Source organism: Panthera pardus, unplaced genomic scaffold, assembly GCF_024362965.1.
Source record: "Panthera pardus isolate Hobbes unplaced genomic scaffold, ASM2436296v1 HiC_scaffold_12, whole genome shotgun sequence".
Classification (NCBI taxonomy): domain Eukaryota; kingdom Metazoa; phylum Chordata; class Mammalia; order Carnivora; family Felidae; genus Panthera; species Panthera pardus.
This window is the reverse complement of record NW_026526677.1, coordinates 95,031,523-95,054,586: the sequence shown is the minus strand read 5'-3', so window position 1 is coordinate 95,054,586 and position 23,064 is coordinate 95,031,523.

The following is a 23,064-nucleotide window of genomic DNA, read 5'->3' as shown; positions in this document are numbered from 1 at the left end:
TTCAATAAATAAACAAACAAATAAATAAAAGTTGTGGATGAAAGTGTGACCAGAAACGGGATATTTACAGAGTCGCAAGGTCTCTCTCTACGAGATCCTTATTAGTTACAGGGAGAAATGTAACAACTTCACAGGGAAAAAACCTGGCAGATACCTCCTTAACCAAGTGATCAAAGTTGATGTCACCAGTAAAGAAGCATAGACACCTGGGAATGGAAGCTGGTGCAGCCACTCTGGAAAACAGTACGGAGGTTCCTCAAAAAACTAAAAACAGGGGGCGCCTGGGTGGCGCAGTCGGTTAAGCGTCCGACTTCAGCCAGGTCGCGATCTCGCGGTCCGTGAGTTCGAGCCCCGCGTCAGGCTCTGGGCTGATGGCTCGGAGCCTGGAGCCTGTTTCCGATTCTGTGTCTCCCTCTCTCTCTGCCCCTCCCCCGTTCATGCTCTGTCTCTCTCTGTCCCAAAAATAAATAAAAAAAAAACAAAAAACTAAAAACAGAACTACCCTATGACCCAGCAATTGCACTACTAGGTATTTATCCACGGGAAACAGGGGTGCTGTTTTGAAGGGACACATGCACCCCCGTGTTTATAGCAGCACTATCAACAATAGCCAAAGTATGGAAAGAGCCCAAATGTCCATCGATGGATGAATGGATAAAGAAGATGTGGGATATATACACAATGGAGTATTACTCGGCAATCCAAAAGAATGAAATCTTGCCATTTGCAACTACGTGGATGGAACTGGAGGGTATGATGCTAAGTGAAATTAGTCAGAGAAAGACAAATATCATATGACTTCACTCATATGAGGACTTTAAGAGACAAAACAGATGAACATAAGGGAAGGGAAACAAAAATAATATAAAAACAGGGAGGGGGGACAAACCAGAAGAGACTCTTAAATATGGAGAACAAACTGAGGGTTGCTGGAGGGGGTGTGGGAAGGGGGGGATGGGCTAAAGGGGTAAGGGGCACTAAGGAATCTACTCCTGAAATCACTGTTGCACTATATGCTAATTTGGATGTAAATTTTAAAAAGTAAAATTAAGTTTTATGTTGAAAAAAAATAAAAAATAAAAATAAATAAAAAAATAAAAAAATAAGCCTGCAGTAAAAATAAATGCCTTACTCTCTTTGGAGGAAAACGCTAAATAAATAAAATGGGGTTCACTTTGAAAAAAAAAAAAGCACAGACACTATGTGCCTCCTGATACGATGTGCTAAGAAGGATACTGCATCCCTGCCGTGGTGTCCTAACCAAAATATATAACCAAATTTAAGCATGAGGAAACTCAGGGCACCTGGGTGGCTCAGTCAGTTGAGCCTGAGTGTTTGACTTCGATTCAGGTCATGATCTCGCAGTTCATGAGTTCAAGCCCCACATCAGGTTCTCTGCTGTCAGTGCACACAGCCTGTTTCGGATCCTCTGTCCCCCTTTCTGTCTGCCCCTCCCCCACTTGTGCTTTCTCAAAAATAAATAAACATTAAAAAAATAAAATAAACATGAGGCAACTCAGGCAAACCCCAAACTGAGGGACAGTCTACAATCCAACCAGCCAGTGCTATTGAAAACTGTCAAGGACATGAAAGGTGGACACAAATCAAGGCACTGTCTCAGGGTGTTCTTGTTTTTTTTTTAAGTTTTCATTTTATTTTTGAGAGAGAGACAGAGCAAGGAGGGCAGGGGCAGAGAGAGAGGGAGACCCAGAATCCGAAGCAGGCTCCAGGCTCCGAGCTGTCAGCACAGAGCCCATCGCGGGGCTGGAACTCACAAACCGTGAGATCACGACCTGAGCCGAGGTCAGACACCCAACCCACTGAGCCACGCAGGCGCCCCTGGACACTGTCTCAGTTTTAAAAAGACCAAGAGGACATGACGAATAAATACAATGTGTAATCGTGGATTGGACCTTGGACCATAAACAGGACGTTAGTGGAACACTTTATGGTATATTGGCAATAGTGATTTCCTGGCTTTATTATCATACGGTGGTTATACAATGAGTTAACGTTTGGGAAAGTTGGGTGAGGAGCACATAGGAATTCTTTGTACTATTTTCGTAATGTTTTGCAAATCTTACAAACTCTTTTCTCGTACGTCTCACATATCTGTATCTTAACTGATTGCTTTGTTCATGCAATGATTTTTCTTTTAATTAAAGGACCGTAGTCTAAGCCTCATACTGGGAACACAACAATAAATAGGCCTGACATAATCCTTACTTTCAGGGAACCAAAGGTCCCGTGGAGATATAACTAGTCAATTACAGTGTACTATGCGAAGTGCTGCCATGTGTTAAGCAATTGCGGGCAGCATGACATCAGAGCACAAACTCTAGAGCTCTATCGTCTGGATTCAATTGCAGGCACTACCACTAGCTGTGTGACTTTGGGAAAAATCACCGAGACTCTCTGTGCTTCCATTTTCTCATCCGCACAATGACTGCATGTACATTCTAGGGTTGTTATGAAAATTCAATGAGTTAATTTTATCAAGCACTCAGAATGGTGCCTGGTGCACAGTAAGCAGTATAAAATAAATAAGAACACACGAAGAGGGGAGCATCTAACCCGAAGGTGTGGAGAAGGGGAGTATTTAAAAAATATTCCAGAGCAAGTGACGTGTAAGCTGAGACCCAAAAGGTGGAATGATCAGCCTTTGCAAAGGTCCGGAAACAAGATAAGGCAAAGAGATTCACAAACTGAAAGGAGATGTGGATGTCTGGAGGGGTGAGCCGTGATCGGTCAGGTGTGGGAAACGAGATTAAGGAACTAAGCAAGCAGGGGGAAGATCGGAAGATCACACAGGGCCTTTTAAACTGGATTAAGGAGTCTGGTCTTGGGGGCGCCCGGGTGGCTCAGTTGGTTAAGTGTCTGACTTCAGCTCAGGTCACGATCTCATGGTCCACGACTTCGAACCCCATGTCGGGCTCTATGCTGACAGCTCAGAGCCTGGAGCCTGCTTCAGATTCTCTCTCTCTCTCTCTCTCTCAAAAACAAATACACATTAAAAAATTTTTAAAAAATTCTTAAAAACACGGGGGAAAGACCTGAATAGACATTTCTTCAAAGAAGACATACAAATGGCCAAGAAGCACATGAGAAGTTGCTCGACACCATTAGCCATCAGGAAGATGCAATTCCAAACCACAAGATGTCATTTCATACTGATGAGGATGTTGAAACATTAGAACTCTCGTATACCACTGGTGTGTGGGTAAAATGGTGCAGCCATTTTGGAAAACAGTCTGGCTGCTCTTCCAAAAGCTAAACATAGGCTTACCATATCACTTAGGAAGTCCACTCCTACTCAGATACCTAAGAGAAATGAAGACATCCGTCTACGCAAAAACTTGTACACGCGTGTTCCTAGCAGCGTTCTTCGTAATAGCTCCAAAAAGTCAACAACACAAATGTCCGTCAACTGCTAAATGGATGAACAAAATATGGTATATCCATACAATGGAATGTTCAGCCATAAAAAGGAATGAAACACGGGTATGTGCTAAAACATAGGCGAATTTTGACCACAGCATGCTAAGTAAAAGAGGCCAGTCACAGCAAACCACGTATTTTATAATCCTGTTTGTCTGAACTGTCCAGAACAGGCAAATCCAGAGAGCAGACTGGTGGCTGCATAGAGTTGTGCGGTAGGGAGTTTGGGGAGAAATGTGGAGTGAGTGCTAATGGGTGTGGGCTTTGTTTTGGAGTGACAACAATGTTCTAAAATTGCTTGTGGTGATAGTTGCACTTATCTGTGAATATATTAAAAGTCATCGGCTTGGACACTTTAAAGGGGTGAATTGTATGTGAATTATGTCTCCACGAAGGTGTTAAATTCTCCTCGCACAGTGCTTCCACCCTCGTGAATGGTCACTTCACTCAGCCTTCAAATCTGTCCACTTCTCTCTGTCCAGCCTGCCATCATCCATTTGGGTCACCACAGAAGCCTTCTCACTGACCATGCTGCCTCCATTCTGCTGGCTTGGAGGTCTTTCTGAAGGGCAAATTGGTCACCTCACCTCTAGCCTCAATCTTGTCATGGCTGCCCACAACTGTAAAGCTAAAGACCAAACTCCCTTTTTTTTAAGATATATATATTTTTTTTAATTTTTGAGAGACAGAGCACGAGCGGGGGAGGGGCAGAGAACGAGAAGGAGACACAGAATGTGAAGCAGGCTCCAGGCTCTGAGCTGTCAGCACAGGGCACGATGCAGGGTGGGCTCGAACTCACAAGCTGTGAGTGAGATTCTGAGCCGAGCCGGTGTTGGACACTCAACCGACTGAGCCACCCAGGCGCCCCAGATCTTTCCCCCATGTTTAAATTGGGTTATTTTTCTTTTTATTGTTGAATTGTAAGCGTTCTTTATGTATTCTTGATACAAATCTCTTACCATATACATGGTTTGCATTATTTGTCTCCCATTCTTTTGGTTATCTTTCACTTTTTTTTAACGTTTATTTATTTTGAGAGAGAGATTGCGCATGTGAGCGGGGGGAAGGGCAGAGAGAGCGAGAGAGGGGAGAGAGAATCCCAAGCAGGCTCTGCGCTGACAGCACAGAGGTCAATCTCATGAACGGTGAGATCCTGACCTGAGCCGAAATCAAGAGTCGGATGCCCAACCCACTGCACACAGGCTCCCCTCTTTCACTTTCTTGGCGATATCTTTTGTCATGAAAAGGTTTTAATGTTGATGATGTCGTGTTTACATTTTCTCTTGCCGTTTTTGTTTTGTTTTCTCTTGCTGTTTTGTTACATCCAAGAAGCCACTGACCAAAGCCAAGGTCACAAAGATTTACGCCCATGTTTTGTGGTAAGAGTTTTATAGTTTTAGAATTGCATTTAGGGCTTTGATCAATTTTGAGTTACTTTTTGTATATGGTGTGTTGTAGGGGTCTAAATTCATTACTTTGCATGTGCAAATCTAGTTGTTCACCTTGATGAAATTTGGAGAGGAAATATATTGAAATTGCTCCCAAGAAGAGTGAGGAGGGGAATCTAGGAAAGCACCCGGGAAACACGCTTAGTTAAGGAACAGCAGAGAAATGCTATGAGGCCAAAGAGTTTAGGAAGGGGTGGACAGAATAGAAAAAACCCAGGGGCTCCTGGGTGGCTCAGTCGGTTGAATGTCTGACTTCAGCTCAGGTCGTGATCTCACAGTTCATGAGTTCAAGCCCTGCATGAGTTCAAGCTCTGTGCTGATAGCTTGGAGGCTGGAGCCTGCCTCAGATTCCGTGTCTCCCTCTCTCTCTGCCCCTCCCCTGCTCATGTTCTGTGTCTTTCTCTCAAAAATAAATAAACATTTAAGAATTTAAAAAAAAAGACAAAGAAAAGGGTGAAGTTAGCAATGTCAAAATTCTCAAAGAGTTCAAGCAGAATAAGAGCTGGGTGTATCCACTGAATTTAGTGACCGTGTGGTCACTGGTAATAGGGAGAGAGCAGTGTCAGTGGATAGATGGGGGTTCTCATCAGAGTCAAGAGTGAAGCAGATGAAGAAGTAGAAATGGCAGTGTAGACAAGTCTCTGAAGTGGCTTGACTATTATGGATGTAATGAAAGCCTGAACCAGAGCAGCTAATACTTACCATGCATCCACCTGGAGCCTCAAGCTTTCATAAATATTCGGTCATTTAGTCTCTTTGACCGCCATATTACTTCCTGTGTCACACCCTCCTAGACTTCCTATGACTAGAGCACTTTCCTGTTTGATGCTAGTCAGAGTGGAAATTATACTTCATTCTCAGCGACCATCTTTCAAAGGCTCCCCAAATGTTTCTTCCCATAATTTATTCTAGAACTCTGCCGTAATCAATTTCAAGAGGATTGGTTTATACCCCCTGGAATTTACCTCTCCCCTTCCGTATTTACCTGTGTCTTGTTTCCTGATGCCAATTTTTTTTTCAGAATTCTTTAGCCAGGACTGACACTCTTGCCATGATTCGGGCGTATGGTTTCGGAAATACACAAGACTTTGACTAAATACCCCTGTGTCCTTCTTTCTTTGTTCCCCTCTCTGTAACCACCCCGCCAGCTCAAAGAACGTAAGTGTCACTTCACAGACATCGCTTGCAGAGACCTCCCAACGTCTCCCTCCTAACATGAAACACAGCTTGACCTCAAGCCCAAACCAAGAAAAACCGGGCAAATTTTGCTACTCCATTTTATCCGCTGCCCACGTCCCCATTTCCTTGAGGCTCGCTGCCTGGTTTCTAAATGGGGCCACCTCTGATTATGTTCAGGCCTGTGGGGCCAAGACTGCTTTTCTGAACTTGTTTTCGGCACAATAAGGCCTTCTCGTTTCAAACAACAACAAAAACCCTTCGTGCTTTCTTCACCTGCTCAAAGATGCAGCCCTACCTTCCGCATCTCCCTAAAAGCTTTCTGAAGCCCACTAAAAATATCCAATGTTGACAGATACAAGCTATCAATACAGAGACTCAAGATCCCAGGGTGAGAAGTGGCCAGAGGCAAAGTCTTGATAAACAGCTCAAATGGGCTCTTACTCCACAGGTGACGCCTAGTTTATCTGGGTAATTGTAAAGGGCATTTTACAGCAAATCAATTAAATGAAAATCTTTTAAACCCTTTTTAAATGGGGGGAAGGGAGGGGAGGGTGAAAAGAGCCAACCTTTGTAAGCTAACAGGTGATTTTAATTGGAACCAGCAGTGTTATACCATGTTTTTGACCCATTCGGTAAAGGCAGAAAAAGAAATCAATAAATTTCCATCAGCATTTGCCCTCCTGGAGTCTTATAAGTAGAATGGAGACACGAACCCCAGTTAATGGCTTCATCAAGCACCTCACTGATTCTCTAACAGAATTAAATAGGTTGCAGGCCACTCACTGTCGTGCTCCACCACGGAGATGCAAAATGCCCCAGTGTGCTGGGTGCCTCTAGGTGACACACGGGGCAGGTCCTTCTCCTTACAAGCACAGGCCCCCCTGCCCTCCCGCAGAGCCGCTCATGACAGAACCTCCTGCAGCGGTCCCGGGTCAGAGATGTGAATCCACGCACTGATCCTGTATTAAAAGCAAAACACCTAAGCTCCACGTTTCACTCCTGGAAATAGACCCACAGAGAATCCACAGGGCCTAAGTCAGGCAACTTGACCTCGGCCGCGTATTAGCTGTGTAGCCTTGGGTAAATTAACCCCTCTAATTGGCCGTTTTCTCATTTTTATAAGGAGGAGGACTGATACCAACCCACTACCTCATTGGGTTGCTGTGAGATGAAAGGTGGTTTTATGTCAATATCATACGTAGCTATTTTTCTGTCGCCTCTTCCCCCGGTGATGGGAAATGTTCCAAGAGGGCGACGGGAGCTGTATCTTGACAGCTGTTTATCGCCTCTGCTACTTTCTGTTGGTCAGAGAACATCACCAGGACATCCCAAATTCTAGGGCTGAGGAACCAGACCCCGCCTCTTACTGGGAAAGGCCACAGATAATTTGTGCATCGTCAATCAGCTAAGTCTATCTTCAGACCACAATTATCCACAGGTCCTCCCATCAGGTAATGGAGTCCACGTCTCCACCCTGTGATTCCAGACTGGTCTCGCAACGCATCTTGAATGGTAGAAGACGTGGGGTCTTCTAGAAGGCCTTCCCCGGTAGAAGAGCGGGGAAGACCGTGCGGCAGTGTCCAGATACAGTCCTGCCCTTTGCCTTCTGGAACACGGCCTTTGCCCCGTGAAGAAGCCTGGCCTAGACTGCCCGGGGATGCAGGTCCGTGTGAAAAGAAGCCACGCCAGGCTCCCAGCTGGGCTCAGTTCCCAGTCAATCTGCCACCGGAATGCAGCCACATGGGTGGGCCCTGGATGAAGAACCACCCGAACACATTAACAGAATCCTGAGAAATAACAAATTGTTGTCTTAAGCCTCTCCATTTGGGGGCAGTTTGTTACACAGCGATAGATAACTGCTACATGGGCCCTCCGCGGTAGGAGTTGTGCAAATCTGTCCGAGTTGTCATTAATGTGACTATTCCAAAGTCCGGCGTCCACGCCTCTTGGCTCCAAGTCTGAGCCAGGAGTCTACGTCTGAATCACTCAGCTGTGGCAGGGAGGCGAGGCCACCTCCTAGCACGGACAGGGGACCCAGGGGGTCACCCAAGTTGGTATCTCCCGTCACACGCACACGTTGACCCAAGGAGTTTGCTCTGTCTGCTTTTAACCTTCAAATCCAAGCCCAGGGAGGATGGATGGTTTTCCTTCCTCGCTTCCCTCTAACAGCTGAAAAATGGGGAAACTTAAAAAAGAAAAAATTGCCAGAACTTCAAGAGGAACCAAAGAGACCAAAATAAAGAGAAATAAGAGGTATTCAATAATCTAAGTTAACAGGGCTCCTGATGAGTGCTAACTACCCAGTGATGGCAGGCATGATGAATTCCATCGGTCCTTACCTCATATGCTGAGAATAATTGTGTCCCTATCACAGATCCAATAATATACCAATATCCCGACCATGCGGTACACATATATATTGAACACGGTCTGTCCTGGGAACTTTCTGTTCATAAATTCCACTAGGAGAAGTTCTTCTATGGGGAGAGAGTACTGCACAGGGTTTGATATTATGAATCAAAGAGACAGACTAATCTCCTCATTGGTAACACGGAAATAGAATTATCTGCACCATTTAGGAGTAAGATAATGGTGCAGATTAAATTTAAAAAGCATGTATAGGGGCGCCTGGGTGGCTCAGTCAGTTTGATCTGACTTTGGCTCCAGTCATGATCTCGCGGTCTGTGAGCTCGAGCCCCACGTCAGGCTGACAGCTCAGAGACTGGAGCCTGCTTCAAATTCTGTGTCTCCCTCTCTCTATGCCCCTTCCCCGTTCACGCTCTGTCTCTCAAAAATAAATTAACATAAAACAACTTTATTAACAAAAGCATGTATAATATTTAGCATACTTGGCAAATAGTAAGTACTCAATAAATATTTATTTTTAATAATAAACTGAGAAAAGCTTTGAGCACAGGGGCATCGCTCATTCATCTATGTACCCTCAGAATCTGCCACACTGCCTAGCATATATTAGGGGTTCAGTAAACGTTCACTGAGTGAGTCACTATCTCCGGGGCTCGGGGAACATGAGGACACCCAGCAACGAAGTCACTTGCCCAAGGTCACCATGCCCCCTGCCGCTTTAAAGCAGAGCTTGTAAATCTCTATGGGGTGGGTTTCCCTTTAAGCTTCTTGCTTCCTACGTGTTTAGGTTGTACCTGACTGAGCATAAGTCTTGTGGAGAGAGATTCAATCAAAGTTCCAAGTCTGATTCTATTCCAGCCAGAGCTGCGTGAGTGTCTGTCTCTCCTTCTCCCTGGGTCTGTCACAATCTCAACAAATAGGCTTTTAAATTAAGTAGTGATTTGGAATGTAAGTGAGTGCATTTAAGATGATAAGAGAGGGAGAGATCCTAATGGCTGAAATATTTGTCATATCACAAGTAAACGGAGTGTTTCAGGGAGTCACTAATATAACTAATTTTTTCCAAATCCTCCTCTGCTCTGTGTGCGAAGATGAGGTCAGTGCGGGTTGAGTCAGCCGGCAGTGAGCAGCTGTCGGGGGACTGAAGAGAATACTGATGGATGGCAGAGGCACCCGGACTGTTTTCCTCGGGAACCCAGAGCCCAATTGTTCAAATTAAGCTGGAGCTGCCCAACAACCGGCGACAGGCTGCTGCTAATGAAACCGTGGGGAGCTGAATGCGTGGCCCAGACTGCCTCTCCCCAGAGCACACAGATGTGCTGACGGTTAGGGCTGGGCCCTGCACTGGGGCTCCGAAGGGAAGTCGGAAATAATCGAACGCCACTCCCCTTCCTCCTCGCTCCCAACTGCCCATTCCTGAATCTCCTCTGCAGCAAACCCAGACGATGGCCGTCAAACCTCTTCTTGACTGCCCCCAGAGCCTGGGATCTCACTACCTGTAAAGCAACCTGTTTCAATTAGCATGCTCAGTAGAACCCAGATACCTTCTCTTCACGTTAACATTTATTTACTTACTTAGAGAGCAAGAGTGGGGGGGGGGGGGGTGCAGAGAGAGAGGGAGAGAGAGAATCCCAAGCAGGTTCCATGCTCAGCACAGGGCCCGACATGGGGCTCGATCCCACGAACCGTGAGCTCTGATGATCGGAGGCGAAATCGAAAGTCCAATGCTCAACCGACTGAGCCACCCACACTAACATTCTTGAACTGAAAAGGGTGGGCAGCACCGGTCAGCTGGGCTCGGTGCTTGCTGTGTTCAGAGTTCAAGTCTTGATCCCCACCACCAACGTGCGGTTATATTTTTACCTGGGAACAATACTTGCTGAGACACTTCTGGTCTGTAAAACTGGGGGGATGATGCCTACCTTTTCCTAAAGTGGAAGCGATGGTGGAGAGGGAGAAATGGTCCTTTTACCCAGACTTTGCATTTACTGAATGTCTCACATTTAGATTTTGACATCACCTTAAAACAAACACACATTCAGCCACAGAGAAACACAGCCTTGGAAGGAGGTGTTCGCCACCCGATTTGAAACTTATGTGACATTTTGGGCCGCACCTGCAGCACACTCTAAGGAAGTTTTAAAATAAATATTTTCTGGGACAAGTACACGGCATTACATTCTGAAGACATTCATTCATTCAGTGTAAAATTTTTAATGTACCACAATTTTTGTAATATCAATTTGGTATTTCTTTATATTTTGAGAGCCTAAAAAATTGGAAATGGACCAGGCCTCCAAGAGTCCTGCCTGCTTGTAAGATTATTGTTGTAATCAGGGGCGCCTGTTCGGCTTAGTGGGTAGAGCCCCTTCTGCAACGCTTGATTTGGGGGTTGTGAGTTCGAGCCCCATGTTGGGTGCAGAGATTACTTAACAACAAAAAAGATTATAGGGGCACCTGGGTGGCTCAGTTGGTTAAGCATCCTGCTTTGGCTCAAGTCATGATCTTGCAGTCCGTGAGCTTGAGCCCCACGTCAGGCTCTGTGCTGACAGCGCAGAGCCTGGAGCCTGCTTTAGGTTCTGTGTCTCCCTCTCTCTGCCCCTCCCCCACTCAGGCTCTGTCTCTCTCTCTCTCTCTCTCTCTCTCTCTCTCTCTCAAAAATAAACATTAAAAAAAATTTTAAGATTATTGTTGTAATCAAATAATATTAAGAATGTAAAGTTGGTTTTTTACAAAAAGGTTTTGTAAACCTTTTATATGAGGTATCTAGAGTAGTCAGTTTTCTAGAAACTGAAAGTGGAATGGTAGTTGTCAATGGGGGGGTGGGGTGGGGAATGGGGAGTGATTTCATGGATACAGAATATCAATTTTATAAGAGGGAAAAGTTCTGGGGATTGATTGCACAACAATGTAAATATGCTTAACGCTGTTCTGTACATTTAAAAATGGTGAAGATGGGAACATTTGCTACATGGATTTCACCACTGGCAAAAAAAAAAAAAAACATCTTAGGGGCGTCTGGTTGACTCAGCCAGTTAAGTGTCCGACTCTTGATTTTGGCTCAGATCATGCTCTCATGATTCACGGGTTCAAGCCCCATACTGAGCTCTATGCTGCTCCTGTGGAGCCTGCTTGGGATTCTCTCCCTCCCTCTCTCTCTCAAGATAAATAAACATTAAAAAAAAAATTAAAAACAGAAAAAAAACAAACAAGACACTTTAAATCATGAAAATGGGGCACCTGGGGTAGCTTGATTGGTTGAGCGTCCGACTCTCGATTTCGGCTAAGGTCATGATCCCAGGATGGTGAGATTGAGCCCTGCGTTGGGCTCCACGCTGAGTGTGGAACCTGCTTAAGATTCTCTCTCTCCCCTTCTGCCACTCTTCCTCTCTTTCCCTCTCTCTCTCTGAAATTAAAAAAAAACAAAGTTCAAAAAAAACCTTAAACTTAAATGTTAAGTGTTGCTGCTACTATTAACATGAACAGGGATCATATCAGAGTATATCAGACTGTTATCAGACTATAACAGAGTATCCACTCTGCCAGACACGGCAAGGCTCTAAAGGACTTTTAAGTGTAGGTGCTGAATAAAAAGAACATAGAATTTCTCGAGGTGGGTAACCGGAAGTGTATAAAAATGTGATAGAAATTAGCGTCAGTGTGTTGGAGGGCTCAAATGGTCTGCAGGGGCCATCTGCCCTACCCTCAGTGGGGCAGTAGGAGAATGCTGGAATGGGAGTGAGCCACCCCAGTCTGCAGTCTGAGCACGGGTGCTGTAAGTTAACAGCAACACAGAGAAAAGAGTTTCTTTTTCTTTTTTTTTTTTTTTAAATTTTTTTTTCAACGTTTTTTATTTATTTTTGGGACAGAGAGAGACAGAGCATGAACGGGGGAGGGGCAGAGAGAGAGGGAGACACAGAATCGGAAACAGGCTCCAGGCTCCGAGCCATCAGCCCAGAGCCTGACGCGGGGCTCGAACTCACGGACTGTGAGATCGTGACCTGGCTGAAGTCGGACGCTTAACCGACTGCGCCACCCAGGCGCCCCGAGAAAAGAGTTTCTTAATGGTAGGAGCTCAAGCCAGAAGGCTTGGGTCCAAATCTCAGCTCTGCAATTTACTATCTGTGTGACGTTGGGTAAGTTACGTAACTTCTCTGGATCTCGGAAAAGAGGAAGGAGTAATAGTACCAACCCAAGAACGTTGTTATGGCTTAAAAGAACTGTCTAGGGGCGCCTGGGTGGCTCGGTCGGTTAAGTGTCCGACTTCGGCTCAGGTCATGATCTCGCGGTCTGTGAGTTCGAGCCCCGCGTCGGGCTCTGTGCTGACAGCTCAGAGCCTGGAGCCTGTTTCGGATTCTCTGTCTCCCTCTCTCTCTGCCCCTCCCCTGTTCACGCTCTGTCTCTGTCTCAAAAATAAATAAACGTTAAAAAAAAATTTTTAAAGAACTGTCTAAACTGCCTCACATACAGTAAGTGCTGTATATAATTATTAAATGAAATAGCATACTTTTCAGTGAGCCAGTTTATTTTCTGGGCTTCCATAAATTAACGAGGTGCAATACATAATTCGTAAGGATGCTTCGAGGTCTACCAATTCCGTGATTCCATGCTTTCAGAAATGAAGAGTTAACTGGTAGAATAGGTTGTAGCAAAAGCTTTCTTGATAATAATTAGGTCAGGGTCCAGGGTAAGAAACCAGAAACTAGGGGCGCCTGGATGGCTCAGTCGGTTAAGCATCCGACTTCGGCTCAGGTCATGATCTCACGGTGTGTGGGTTCGAGCCCCACATCGGGCTGTTTGCTGTCAGCGGAGTCCGCTTTGGATCCTCCGTCCCCCTCTCTCTCTCCGCCACTCCCCGTTTGCACACACATGCATGTGCATGCGCACTCTCTCTCTCTCAAAAATAAACATTTAAAATTTTAAAAAAAGAATGGTTTTGGAACCAGAGGCAATAACTTAAGAATTGGCACATTAGCTCCCAAACTGCTTCCTGTTACTTCAAGGCAACCACGGAAGCCAGTCCTGACCTCCAGAGTAATACCAGTACGTTCATACTCTTCAGCTAGGCAAAAACAGCCATCCCAGCCTCCCCATGCTTTCCTTTTCCAGCCTAACAGAGCCTCTGTGTTGATTTCTCCACGGTGGGCTCCTTAGGACAGGGAGTCTGGGAGACTCATTTCTGCGCCCCTCTGGAGTCAGCCTAACACCATGACCACACCAGGGGCTTTCTCAGAGTCGATGTGAATTGTCGGATTGTTCTAAACGTTCAGAAATTGGTCTTTGGGGGCGCCCGGGTGGCTCAGTCGGTTAAGCGTCCGACTTTGGCTCAGGTCATGATCTCACGGTTTGTGAATTCAAGCCCCGCGTTGCGCTCTGTGCTGACAGCTCGGAGCCTGGAGCCTGCTTCGGATTCTGTGTCTCCCTCTCTCACTACCTCCTCACCCCCCAAAAATAAATAAAAACATTAAAAACAAAAAACAAAAAAAGAAATTGGTCTTTGTATTGAGCCCAAATCAGCCCGTCCTCAAAGCAAGTGGTTTACCCAATTCGGCAAACCACCTCACCCATCCCAGGCCTCAGTTTCCCTGGTCTGATTACAGTTCAGTCCCACAATCAAGGGAGTGGGTTGAGAGAAAAACACAGAAGGGACTGGTGGGATAATTTGCATGCCCTCTGCACCCTTCCCTCGCTCTTGGCCTAGCTTGTCTTTCCTCCTCAGACTCCTCAGTATTCTAGAGAGCCGGCCAGTAGACATCCTTTATAAGAGTCGTGGGCTGGGCTGCCTGGGTGGCTCAGTCGGTTAAGCATTCAACTCTTGATTTCAGCTCAGGCCATGATCTCATGGTTTCATGAGTTCGAGCCCCACATTGAGCTCTGGGCTGACAGCGTGGAACCTGCCTGGGATTCTCTGTCTCCCCCTCTCTCTCTCTGCCTCCCCCATTCACTCTCTGTCTCTCTCAAAATAAACTTTAAAAAAAAGAGTAGTGGGCTCTGAAGAGGGTTAGTTAACCCTTGGCAAGGTACAGGGGTAGTCTTCTTGTACTGTTCGCAACAGAGCTGGCATAATGCAGGGGAGGGAGGTAACCAAACAGGGTCGGGAGTCAGACTGCATGTCACTTCCTGTGTGACCTTGGCCCAAGTAACTTGGGCCTCGCTTACCCAACTGAAAATTAGAGTAAATAATGAACGCAAAGGATTGTTGCTATTCGTGACAAATAATCAATGCTCGGTATGTATTAGCTATTTCCGAGTGCTAGGTACTTGACACGGTGCTAAGTGTCATTTTACTACCCTGTCATTTAAACCTTTACACACCTTGTGACTGGATACATCACACACCCCCACTTTTAGAGGTGAAGAAACTGAAAGTCAAGGGGCCACGCAGACAAAAAGAGGCAGTGCCAGGGTTTTTGAACCGAAGGCCAACTCCAGAATCTGGGCTCAGGGTGGTTCTGCCCCGCACAGGGCACTTGGGAAATCTGTGGGAACATTGTTGATTGTTGCCACGATTGGAGGCTCCACTGGCTTTTAGTGCGTGGAAGAGAGGGGTGCCTAGCATCTTGCAACATTCAAGTCAGTTTTATACGTGGAAGAAATGTCCACATCCCAAGTGATTCCTGAACGTTTTCCAAATATTCATATAGGTGAAAACAAACGTTCCAGAATTAACTATGTATACAACAATAACATGAAGGATTTTTTGCAGATTTTTACAATTCTTAACGTTTATTTACCTTTGAGAGACAGAATGTGAGCAGGCAAGGGGCAGAGAGAGAGAGGGAGACGCAGAATCTGAAGCAGGCTCCAGGCTCTGAGCTGTCAGCACAGAGCCCAATGCGGGGCTCGAACTCAGGAACCGCGAGATCATGACCTGAGCCGAAGTCGGACGCTTAACCAATCAAGTCACCCAGGTGCACTGATAACCTGAGCCATCAACGCACTGGCCTGAATCCGTGTGGATTTGTAACTTGCTTTCACAAAGTTTCTGCAGGAGTGAGCATCTCACTTCGTCCTTTGCGCCTTCCAGCTTATCTGAACTTGAGCATGAATCTATCGAAACACGGTATCTTATTGCAAGTTGTTTTTCTTTAACTCTCCTTCAGATTTACAATTACCACAGAACGTGTTGGTTATCTGTGAATAGTAGATACGAATCTATGTATCTATGAATACTATCCATGGTGGTAAAGAGGATATTACAAAATCTTTCTTATAGAAACAGAGGTGCGAGCTCTAATAGGGTTGGGAAGCCCGCTGCATTGTGAATACACTTTCTAAAGATGGCTAGGATTTAATTAACCAAGTTTCCATTCAAATCAGGGATCATGCAAGATTGTGCCTTTGTTCATCTCTAGGCCACACCTCTGTTCTAAAACAAAACTGTGTCCTTCGTTCAACAAACAGGCACTGCCAGAAAAAGAGCAGATAGCAACTACCTCTAAGAGTGGTGTTATTATTCTTTTTATTTTATTTTATTTATTTTTTTTAATGTTTATTTATTTTTGAGACAAAGAGAGACAGAGCATGAATGGGGGAGGGTCAGAGAGAGAGAGGGAGACACAGAATCGGAAGCAGGCTCCAGGCTCCGAGCTGTCAGCACAGAGCCCAACGCGGGGCTCGAACTCACGGACCGTGAGATCATGACCTGAGCCGAAGTCAGACGCTTAACCGACCGAGCCACCCAGGCGCCCCTCTCTTTTTATTTTAAAGAGTATTTATATATTTAAAAGTATTTTGAGAGGGAAACTTGCTTGAGGCTTTCACAGCTGGGGAAATATGGTATGCAAACCCCAGAGCTCCAATTCTGCCCCATGATTCCAAGAGAGGCAGGGTCGATAGGAGCGGCATATATGAAAATAAAGAAGCCACCATTCCGACCTCAGAGGCTCTCCCCATCCAGGGGGAAGCCAGCCAGGCTTGCAAAACATCTCCCAAATGTGTGAAAAAGGCTATACTAAAGGTGCAAAGCATACAGGGAATTCTGGGTGGGGAAGTCACCAGCCTCGCCTGGGAGAATTCCAGAAAGAGAATATCTCATCTGGCTTTTGAAAAGTGAATAGATCACCAGGTAGAGAAGAAGAAAGAAGCCATTCTAAGCCCCCAAGTCCTGCTTGGAGGATTGGATTCTCTCTTTGCTCTACCAGTCTTCATTCTTTCTGGGAAGCCACATCTTACAACACTCCTTGCTACTTCCAGTCATTTCCTTTAAATGGGGAGACCTATGTTTACTTACGTTAGCCCTCTTCCTCCATCCTGGTCCATGCAGACGGTTTTGTCATGGATAGATTGCCATGCTCAACAAATTTACCCTTAATATAAGCATAATGCCCAAACCCCCTGTGTTAAATCCAAAGTTGACATCACACTTAATGGTGGAATATTAAACGCTGTGTCCTAAGATCAGAAACAAAGCAAGGATGTCTTCTGTCGATGTCATTCTACTCAACACTTTACTGGAGTCCTAATCAAAGCAATAAGGAAAGAAATAGAAGTAAAAGGCATACAGACTGGAAAGGAAGAAATAAACCATCTTTCCTCACAGATAACATGATTGCTTCTGGAAAAAATAATAAAGAACTCCACAAAACCATTACTAGAATTAATAAGTGAATTTAGCAAGTCACACAATACATGGTTAATATTTTAGTTCAATTACATTCCTACAAAGTAGGAGTGATTAATTGGAAAATGAAATTTAAAAACAGTTCTGTTTTGGAGTACCTGGGTGGCTCAGTCGGTTAAGCGTCCGACTTCAGCTCAGGTCATGATCTCGTGGTTCGTGGGTTTGAACCCCGCATCGGACTCTGTGCTGACAGCTCAGAGCCTGGAGTCTGCTTCGGATTTGGTGTCTTCTTCTCTCTCTACCTCTCCTCCTGCTCGTGCTCTGTCTCTCTCTGTCTCTCAAAAATAAATAAATGTTAAAAAAAAAAAAAAAACAGTTCTGTTTACAGAATTTAAAAATGTAATAAGGAAAATCTAACAAAAGATGGAAACGTTCTTCATTCTAAAATTATAAAACACTGCTGACAGAAACTTAAAAAGAAATAAATATCACACTTTTGGATTGGTGCTCAATACTGTTAAGAGGTCAACTTTACCCAATATAATCTGTAGCGTCATTAAAATCCCAATTATAATTCAAGCTACATTTATGGTAGAAAATGAGTTTGTTCTTAAAAATCTACATGAAAAAGCAAAAGATCTAGAAGGGTCAAAACAAAGTTCGGGAACTCATACATCCTACCTGATTTTAAGACTAACCATAAAGCTATAGTAATCAGACTTAATCAAATACAAACTTAATCAAACCTCACTGTTCCAATTATCTATCACTGTGTAACAAAGCATCCCGAAATAGTGGCTTAAAACAGTAACAATCATTTACTTTGGTCACGAAGCTGGGGATTGACTGGGCTCTGAGTAAAGATGGAGTCAGTTGATGGCCGGGGCTGGATCATATTCAAGCCTTTGTCACTCACGTGTTTGGGGTGCAGACCAGGACCGCTCAACAGCGGGGGCTCTTCTTCCTATGGGTCTTTCTACTCATGGGCCTCACGGGGGGGGGGGGGGGGGACTTCCTGAGGAGTAGCTGAAGATTCCTACAGTGAGGGTCCCACGAATCAGGTGACAGCGGCATGGATTTAACAATCTAGACTCGGAAGTTACCCTGAGTTACTTTCTCCGCTTTCTGTCTGTTGGAAGCCAGTCCCCAAAGCCAGCCCATATCCACAGGAAGAGGAATTAGATTCCATACCCTCATGGCAAGGAATGTCAAAAGAAAAGTTGCAAGAAAAAAAAAAATTGCAGACATGTTTTAAAGCCACCACATGGGGGCGCCTGGGTGGCTCAGTCGGTTGAGCGTCCGACTTCGGCTCAGGTCATATCTCTGAGTCGGTGAGTTCGAGCCCGGCGTCGGGCTGTGTGCTGACAGCTCAGAGCCCAGAGCCTGTTTCAGATTCTGTGTCTCCCTCTCTCTGACCCTCCCCCGTTCATGCTCTGTCTCTCTCTGTCTCAAAAATAAATAAACGTTAAAAAATTTTTTTTTTCAAATAAAAAATAAAAAAAATAAATAAATAAAGCCACCGCACGAACCAAACAAGTGAAGAACCTGACATAAAACTCACTTTGGGCCTAAAGAAAAGCATGGTAGAAACAAGAAAGCTTCTGATTAAATGGGAAATGCCACCTAAGACTCAGAACTTTCCTGAGACTTCTGTGGGATTAATCAGCAATGGCAAGTGGGTAAAGCAGACTGGGGGTGGGGGGGACTTTTCCCCACCTCATACAAAGTGCTGACCTTACTCACCTAGGGGAGGTCCCCAAAATTTCACGTGCCTTCTTTCACATCCAATCCTTTTATTTATTAAGTTTATTTGTTTATTTTTAGAGAGGTGGGTAGGGGCAGAGAAAGGCGGGGGGAGACAGAAAGAATCCCAAGCAGGCTCCACACAGTCAGTGCAGAGCCCAACATGTAGCTCGAACCCACAAACCATGAGATCATGACCTGAGCCGAAATCAAGAGTCAGAGGCTTAACTGACTGAGCCACCCAGGCAACCCACTTCCGGGCCTTTTAAACATGCTGTTCCCACTGATTGGTATGCCCTTCCTCCTTCCTCTATCTCCTAGTCCTTCTTAGGTTTAGTGTAGCATTTGCCCCTCCGGGAAGCCCTCGTTGACCCCCAAGCCTGGGTCAAGGCCCCTTCCGTGGGGTCCCATAATTCCCTGTACTTCGCCCTTTCTCAAGGCCCATTAGTGTCTTGCTGCCTGTTTGGTTATTGGTCCCTTTACTGCAGTTGAAGCTCCCTGAGGGCACAAGGCACGATTTTGTACACCTTCGTATTCACAGCACCCCTGGTAAGGTAGACTACCGACTTTCAGGGAGGGTGTGGCAGATTTCTGAGCTACAACAGGACTCAAAGCCACACAAGGAGGCGGCTGCGGGATCTCTCGCTTTATCCCAAGGTACGGTTCATCACCTCCCTGCACAGGCAAACTAGAAGTGGGCAGAGCAGATCTAACAGCACGATTAGCCAGTCCCTTGGTGTGAACAGCCAACACTACGATCTGCTCAACCGTGGCCTCCCCTCCAGCCTCCCCAAATCAGCCAACTCCCCTTCGCAGCTCCTCTCCGAGAGCAGATCGACCTGCTTCCCACTAAAACCACAGACGCGATAATAGGAGGGGAAAAAAAAGGGTCGAGGTGGGGGGGGGGGGGCACAATTGGTGGCAAGGACACGAGCATAGATTAATGATGCTGACCTGGTCCTGGCCGCCCCGGCCCGGGCTGGGGAAAGTTCATAGTTGATACCCATTAAAGGGCTTAATGAAATAATTATAATTCGCACCCCAGAGCATCAAAGAAATCAATACGGGGGAACTCTGGAGCACTCTGGGGGTGGCACCTCCCTGGCTTCGCAGTTCAGCGCAGCAGGCAGAGCTGGTGGAAGTAAATGCAGTCCACATGGAAGCTGCATTAAAAGAGGGCAGTAATAGATTAAAAGCTGCCGGGATCCTGGCGACAGTCGTCGATATCCTTTATTCCCTACCTCGCTCCAAATCTGCCCCCTCCAGGCACTATTAGCCCAAATCAATGGGCTGTCAATTGACATCACCAGCTCCAGCATTAATGCGAGCTCACAAAAGCAGCCCACCCTATATTATCACTTCTCTCGCTTCCAAATTACCACATAATGCAGGCCACCGGCAGCCTGTGACATGTTAACACTACACACGATTTGTGCGGATTGGACTAAACGTTTCACGGCTAAAGATTTCATCAGAGACTTGATGACAGAAATAAACTGCTGCCCACGGGGGAAATCGCTGGCAAGAATAGAATTAGGCAGGGGCGCCTGGGTGGCTCAGTCGGTTAAGCGTCCGACTTCGGCTCAGGTCATGATCTCACGGTTCGTGGGTTCGAGCCCCGCGTCGGGCTCTGTGCTGACAGCTCAGAGCCTGGAGCCTGTTTCAGATTCTGTGTCTCCTTCTCTCTGTGACCCTCCCCCGTTCATGCTCTGTCTCTCTCTGTCTCAAAAATAAATAAACATTAAAAAAAAAAATTACAAAAAAAAAAAAAAAAAAGAATAGAATTAGGCATTGTTTGGGAATCCGCAGGGATGATGGGCTGGTAAAGGGATTCGAACCCACGACCTGTGAGATCATGACCTGAGCTGAAGTTCGGAGGCTTAACCGATGAACCATCCTGGCACCCCTAAATATATTTTAAAGATCTTCTGGATACCAGTCCTTTATTAGATATATGGTTTGCAAATACGGTCTCCAATTCTGTGGGCTTTTTTCACTTCCTTGATGGTATCCTTTACGCAAGTTAATTTTCAGGAAGTCTTTTTGTGGCTTGTGCTTTTGGGGTCGTATCTAAGAAAACCTTGCCTAACCCAAGTCAAGATTTGGAGCTCTGGGGCTGGCTGCATCCTTTGAATGCCCTGATCTGTGGCCCAGCTCCTTAGAATAGGCCCTATTCCCTCCAAGTTGTGCTGTCTGTCCTCTCATATGGCAAAGACTAGTTGTGCCTCCTCTGCTCACCCAGCCCACCCCCACCTACTGCCCCAACTGCAGGGCAACCTAGAGACATCAGGGGGTCCATCAGGCCAAAGGTTCCGACAGTCCCGTTGCTGCCAACTTTCATTTGGCTAGACCTATTCCAGGCTTGACTGATCATTTCCTCCTCTCACCAACTCTAATCCTGGCTCCCAAATTCTGCAAGGAGCCGATCTGTCAGGGGCCTGAGCTCAGCCAGCCAGCCAGCCAGCCACTCACCACTCCAAGACCCATGACCGTGACCACACCCTCAGAAAGCTCAAAGGGAGTACATTCTACCACCAACCCATTGGGTGCCTGTTCTACTCCTTTTTCTTTCACTTGTGCCAAACACTAGAAATATAGGAGTGTGTGAATACTCTTGCATTCTTGGGTTTGAGTCTGGGGGTAGGTGGGAATTCAAGCATTTCATACAAATAGGATTCTCAGGAGGAGTTCAAAATAACACAGAGGCTTAAACTAGGGACAGTGTATCCACTAAGACTACTCTAACCACAGAGATTTAACCCTTTTTCTCCTCCATGGTTTTTTGTTTTGTTTTGTTTTTGAGAGAGAAAGTGGGGGAAGGGCAGAGAGGCAGAGAATCCCAAGCTGGTTCTGCCAGCACTGAGCCTGATGCAGGGCCCGATCTCAAGAACTTGAGATCCTGACCTGAGCAGAAATCAAAGAATCAAACACTTTCCCGATGGAGCCACCCAGGCACCCCTCCCTCCCAAGTTTCAAAGTTCTAGATCTAACCACCACCTCCAAACCCCAAGTACTCAGAGACCTCTACTCAAAGCTATAACCCCAACCAGGAAATACTTTACCTAGAACACGAATGTGAATACACGGGGCTTTCTTCCTCAGCACTTGCTATGCTTCGGGTTAGGCAAGACCTGTACTTTCTTCACCTACCCTTTGCAGTTGCTTTCTAAATAGCTACTGCCATCTAGTGGGCAAAGAGGCCCTTACACCCATATGCAGACCCCACCCCACCAATGAAAATTCTGAACTTTTTTCCTACTTATGTTCCACCATCACTCCACACTACCTTACCAGAATCCAAAAGGCTGTTTTTCCTATGAAAGTAGAGGACCTGGAAAATTACATGTACTCCATAAATATTGTTTGAGCAAAGGATTGTTTGCAAGTATTACCACGCTATTTTGTACTGTTTTAAGTATATAAATATTAATGCTGTTGAAAGTAAATGTCTTGCTGTGGCTTTACAGATAAAAACTACGCCCTCAGTAGTTTAACAATTACTGTTGACTAAAAACTTCAGCTATTGCCAAATACATTTAGCTGAAACCGACACTAACTCTTAAAAGGGTGGAGATGGGAGGAACAGTGCATTTTTTGCTCCCTCTCCCCAGTCCAGTGGGATCCTGTGCAAAATTTAGGAACCAGCCATCAAGCACCATGATGTTACCGCTTATAACCACAACCCCAAATCACCATTAGTAAAATTGCCTTTGCCACCCTATATAGATTTACGAGTGCACAGCTGACCATCCACCCATCCTTCCCCTAGGAGATTGTTTTAAAAAAGTAGGAAAAGTGGAAGCTACCTGTTAACTCTAAACTGAATGTAAGGGGTAAACACTACCGTTCCTTCCTTAGGGCCACCTTCTCTCCATCTTCTAAGCATTCTTCTTGCCAGAGTTTTCCTGCAAGCATGCCATTTTATACTTTGTTACTTTGGAGTTACCAATTTATCTTCAGTCACTCTCGCCTGCTATCCTATAGACACATAAGGCTGAAACACATTTTTACCAGCTTTTGTATCTATACCCACAAACCAGGTTTCTCGCACAGCAGGAACCTAATTAATCACAAAAACAAAAGTTGATTTGAATCACTATGCTTCTCAAACGCCCAGACTGCTGACTGCCACTTGCGAAAGACCAATCTCCAACTGAATACCCAAAGCATTGGGGCGGGGAGGGGGGGGGGGGGACGACGACGCTGACCATGAACTCAAATAAAGGCTCAGATGAGGGCGCCTGGGTGCTCAGTCGGTTGAGCGTCTGACTTCGTCTCAGGTCACGATCTCAGTCTGTGGGTTCAGGCCCTGTGTCAGGCTCTGTA